This window comes from Sesamum indicum, linkage group LG10 (genome assembly GCF_026168435.1).
Source record: "Sesamum indicum cultivar Baizhima isolate 11 linkage group LG10, ASM2616843v1, whole genome shotgun sequence".
Taxonomy (NCBI): domain Eukaryota; kingdom Viridiplantae; phylum Streptophyta; class Magnoliopsida; order Lamiales; family Pedaliaceae; genus Sesamum; species Sesamum indicum.
The window spans coordinates 15,719,608-15,725,607 of NC_142666.1; the positions used below are offsets into that span (position 1 = coordinate 15,719,608).

The window sequence follows — 6,000 nt, forward strand, 5'->3', positions numbered from 1 at the left end:
TATTTGCCATTTGAATCAGATCATCTTGAGTTTGTTAATATATTCATTCATCCTCAAATTACACAACCGAGATGGAAATCATCTTTTTCAAAATATGGAGATATAGGTAAATTAGATTGAGAACTGATTGGTTTTGCGGTAGAAGTACCTGCTACGTCTTTGTAAGTTTGGGTGAGTTTAGAAGGGGCAAGATGAATTGGTTTTCTCAATTGGGTAAATCTATTGGTGATTTGAATAGGAGTTTGTGGTAGTGATGGTGTTTTTGAAGCTGATTGGGTGAGATTTTGTGTTTTTGATTGAATTGATGGGGGTAAAACTCGTAAAGATTTGGATTTTAGGGCCATTGCAGTTTTAAACTTTGAAAATTCTATGAATTTTGGGATTTTAATTGAATCGTCTCTGTTGTTAGAGAAGGATATTCTAATTTGAAAATTTGAGCAGAAGGTTTTACTAAAGGGCTTTCCTTTGGCTTAGATTCTTCAATTGCTTTTGACATCCTTGCAAAATTTCTCTTGTCAAAATAAAAAAACAGATAGTAAAGTTTGCCATCTAACAAAGATTTATTTTCAAACTAAATTTTTAACATCTCTCATAAGTACGTTTTTTGCAGCTCTACAATCAATTTTTAAAGCAAATTTCTGATTTAATAAATCATGGAATTTAGAAAGCATAAGACAATAGATAATATTTTCTTTTTATTGTAGGATAATTTTTTTTTGGTAGTTTTCCAAACTTCATAATAATATCTTACTATCATCTCTTTTCATTCAATAATTTGATGAAGGATACCATCATAACCTAATTCAGATGCATCGGTTTGTACAACTTTTGATGCAGTGGGATGACATATGCTTAAACAAGGAATTTCTTTAATTTTTATTTTTAATATTTTCACTAAATCTATGTAAATTTGGGTCCAAGGTGGTGGTGGAGTTTTTAACCTATCATATAATAGTTTATATATTTGTCTAAGGTTTGAATAGAAGTTTGAAACATAATTTATGATTCCTAGGAATTTTTTTAATTATGTCTTATCTAAAATTTGATTGGGAAAATTTTCTTCAAAAGTTAAAGATCTTTGAATTGGGACAATGGTCCCTTGATGGATTTGATGTCGTAAAAATCTGATTTGGAAAAGTTTTGTTTTAGGAAGCCATTATCTTTTACGAGTTTAAAAAATATTTGTAAATATTTCCAATATTTTTCTATATTTTCACTAAAAACTAAAACATCGTTAATATAAATAATAGTAAAGGAAGTGTATGGACTAAAAATGTCATTCATAATTTTTATAAATTCTGAAGGCGCATTTTTTAGCCAAAATGGCATAACATTCCACTCAAATTGGTCAAAAGGGAGAGTGAAAGTTGTTTTATACCTGTCTTTTTCATCTATTTGAGTTTGCCAAAATCCTGATTTCATGTTGAATTTAAAAAATATTTTTGCATTATAAAGTCTTTCAAGGAGATCTGTCTTGTTAGGTATGGGATACTTAATACACCTTAGTGCTTTATTTAAGGATTTATATTTTATGATTAACCTGGGTGTCCCTCTCTCTAATTTAGCATTTTTCTGGACATAAAAGGCTGAACAAGACCAAGGAGATTTTGAAGGATGAATTTGTTTTTTGTTGAGAAGATCTTGAATTTCTTGGTTCATTTTGATTGGCTTAGCATTGGTAGGAATTTGTCTTTCGTCAAAGTCAGTTTCATACGGAAGAGTAATAACATGCTTTTTTCTTTTCCAAAATGCATTTGGTAGTTCTGAAGAGATTTGATTTTGAAATTCAAGGATTTTCTTTTGGGTAAAAGGTGTAGAAATTTGTTCTTCTATTTTCTTATGAGAGATTTTGCCTTTTAAAAAGAGAAATTTATTTTTCTTTATTACTAATACTTTCTTGATATATAAATGTATATTGAACTAATTTAATATCTCTTTGTGTTACAGGAAATTGAAATTAAAATAAGATTTTTTTTCCCATTGCTTTTGTTTTAATTCCTTCAGAACTTACATTAATTGGATAAAGTATTTGAAGAAAAGGATTCCCTAAAATTATTGGAGTATTATGATCTTTAACTAGAACAATACTAGTCTTAAAACAAATTCCATTATTACAAACATGAGCTTTTGAAAGTTTGAAATTAATTTTTGGACTGGCTGAGTTAGCTGCTGAGAGTTTTCTATAGTTTTTCGAAAATATTTTGTGGGGATTAATCCTTCTTGAATGCAATTCATATCGGCATCTAAATCTATTAAAGCAATAGTTGTTAATTTGAAATCTTCAATAACTATATTAATTTTTACATACCATTTTTTTGTAGGCAATTCTAGAGATAGTATTGACAAAAGATTTTTCTTCTTCAGAGACCTTAGATGGAGATACTTTATTGGGATTTTCTCTAAAAATCTGATTTTGAAGTTTTATGATTAAAATCTCTTGTTGTAATTCATCATGATTTTCTTTTAGAGTTTTAACCTATCTTTTCAGTTATCTAACTTCATGTTTTAGATCTGATATTGAGACTTTAGAATTAGAAAAATCAAATATATTCATGATTTGTGAAAAATCTGCTCTGGGAGGAGGCTTTGTTTTCTGAGGAATTTCATTTGAAATTAATTCTTGAAATTTATGGAGATAGGTTCCTTTATCTTTAGGATTTTGGATTTTGTCAATAAGATCTAAGATTAAGAAAATTTGGTTAGTTAAAGTAGCTGTTTGATTATTGAAAAGACACAATCCTGGAAGATATTCAATAAATTCATTACTTTCTTCTATGTTAGAATTTTGGGATTCTTCTTCTGAGGAGGTATATTCTTCTTCTGTTTGGATTCGATTTAACTGATCTTCTAGATTAGAATTTTCATATTATTTTTTGAATATTTTTAAATCTTTTTCATCTAAGATATTTAACAATTGATTTGCCAAATCTTCTCCTAAACTTAATTCATGAATTCTCTTCCTCACTTTACAACTACTGGTATAATTACTAGGTTTTTGACACTTGTGACATATAATTAAATTAGGGACACTAGAATGTTTTTTTTTTTTAAAAAAAATTTCTTTGAAAATTAGGTTTAGAAGAAGTTTTCTTTGATGTCTTGTGTCTATTAAGTGCTACAGTGTTTTGATTTTGATCAGGGTGGCCTTATTTTTTGAAATCCAAATTGTTCAACCAACTTCCTAACTCTTTTCTAGTAGTAAGATTTTGTTCTTTAACTGGACTTTAGAGGTAAAATCATTACATAATTATAATCCTACTACATTAACATCGTTTATAATTTCTCCATAAGAAAGAGATGCAATATTTTCATATTTCTTTAATTTTCTCACGAACTTTTTCTGTAAAAGATTTGGTAGTCCTGAAATAAACTTTTCTTTCCAAAAATAACTATCTGCATCACTCCTTTCGTAAATTTTTTATAAGAAAACATCTTCATACCACCTAAAATCATGGAGTTTTCTACACTTTAAGTTTTGCAAAAATTCTGTATTTGTTTCTTGATATATTTGAGGATTTCTAATAAAATGAATAATAATTGTATATACTCAAGAAGATATTGCATTAGAAATGGGTCTTCCTTCATCATTGTAAATAATATTTGTGACGCCCCAAGTATTATAATACATAGTTGGGGGATTAATTGGTAAATTTTTATGAAATTTAGTTAATTAGTAAATAAATTATGTTCCATAATTGGAATATAATAAAGTTTGAATGGGTTAAATTGGAGCTTGTTATAATATTTGAGAGCAAATTATATTAATTAAGAAATTAGAAGGGACGTGATGGGTATTTTGAAAAAAATTTAATTAAATAAAAAATAATAAATATATATATTAGTAAATAATATATATATGAGAAAGTAATATATATATAAGGAAATAATATATATTATAATATATATAAATACACATGTGAAGAGAGAGAGAGAGAGAGAGTTGAGGCCCACCAACCCACCGCCTCACTTCTCTCTCCTCTCTTTCTTATTTCTCATACATATACATGCACAATTACAGTACACACACAACGCACGCACTTTCGACCGAAAACGAAAGAGAGAAAACCGAGGTACGAAAAATTCATTTTAATTTTTACTTAATTATATAATTGTATTATTTAATTAGTTCATTTATTAAATATTGTTTATACTAACTACTATTCAATCGGAGTATTTTACGAGTTTGGCTATTTAAAATAGTGTCGAATTAAATATCAAATTGGATACAAAAATGATATCGTTGGTTAATTAGATTATTAAATTTATTGGATTTGAATATTACTATAGTTAATTTATATAATTTCATCGGAATTATTAATCAAATACGCAATTATATGTATTTATTGTTCAATTAAAGTGTATAATAGCGAGAAATTAATAGAAAATTCATAAAAATATTCCGAGAATTATATTTAATAAATGGTATGTTAATAAAGAGGAAAAATGAAGATTTGTGTTTCGATAGAAATGGAATATTAAAGAATTATTAGAAATTGTACAAACGATAGTCAATATTATATTTAAAAGAAATTACGATATTTTCGATATATTAATTGTGTGTGGTATAACTCATTATAGGATAAGGGGGTAAAGCGAAAAGACCGAATCACTACCTATTAGATAGATAAAAGTGTTGTAAGGTCGAGGTAAGTAAATAATTAGTATTATCTATATATGATTCTGTATTTGTGGTTTTATGTTATATGAATTTATGGTTCGTGCTGACGTTGATTTATCTGAAGTATATGAGTGATGGGTGATTTGATTTGATTGACGGTATTGTGTACGTGGAATAAGAAAATACGTTGAAATATTATGTTTTTTGTTTGATGTGTTGTGGATATCTGAAAATGAAAATAAGTTAATATATTGTTTTATGTTACTAGTTGCTTACAAGAATGGTGATATGTGGAAATGAGGGAGTGGTGGAAATTGAATATAATTGTGGTGTGAATACCCCTTGATGTGTTGAAAAGTCTATAAGGCGAAATGAAATGAAAAGAGCTTTGATGCGATGCTATGTGCGAAAAGAAAGTGCTATGTGCGAAATGAAAATGCTATGTGCGAATTGAAAGCGCTATGTGCGAGATGAGGTGGATGAGCCGGCTGTCAAGGGGATTCACTTAAATTTAATAATGGTGAGACTGAGGTGGCGGGAAAAACCCAATATCACCTTCTGGTAAGCAAACTAGGAAAAAGATGAAGTTTAATTAATTGTCTTTATTGTGTGATAACTATGTGGTGTAATAAAGATGATTATGTGGAAGCAAATTGACTATATATTCTATGCATCTTGCCTATTTATCTTGTTTGAGGTTATATGTGGTATACATATATAGATAGGGCTGGTTATTTGCTTACTGAGTGGCAGGCTCATCCCTCTGCTAACATTTTATTTCAGAAGTAAACTTTGGGGTGTCTGACTGTTGAAGAATAGTTCTACGCGCTATATTCAGGCAGGTCGGGCCAGTATGTTGTTTTCTCATCTTTGTTAGTTAGAGTGCAAAACACATTTTGTTGTATAAAGAGAACGTAGGCGTGGAGATTCACTGTGGTGGATTACTTATGGTGTTTGATTTGTATATATGATGTTGTGGGTTGATTATGTCATTATGACATTAGGATTACATATGCAAATTGATTAGAAGGTTATGTGTAAATTTATACATATGAACACAGAAATTACTATAAGTATGATGTTTAGCGTAGATATAGTCCTTGTAGCAAAGGGGGTGCTACAATATTTCTTTCGGATCTCTTTTAACACTTGAAAGAATTTGAATTTTTGCCTCAGGAGTTATAGTATTATCCCACCAACCTTTTAATTGACCATTGAATCCTAATATAAGATTTTTGGCAGCATCTTCATCTGTTAGTCCTGCTCTTTCTTAATAAATATTTGATACCATACCATTTGTTTACACAAGCTAAGAATTTGATATTCGGACAATGTATCTAAATTCCATTCATATATTGAACTTTCATTTAAAGATCTAAAAT

General features: G+C 28.6%; 1 long non-coding RNA gene across 1 annotated transcript; it reads left to right on the top strand.

The window, feature by feature from the left end:
• The first annotated feature begins 4,023 nt into the window (after positions 1-4,023).
• Positions 4,024-5,605, top strand: LOC148786728 (uncharacterized). Its single transcript, XR_016067959.1, has 2 exons — positions 4,024-4,070; positions 4,579-5,605. It is a non-coding gene; the product is annotated as an uncharacterized LOC148786728 (long non-coding RNA).
• The last annotated feature ends 395 nt before the right edge of the window (positions 5,606-6,000 follow it).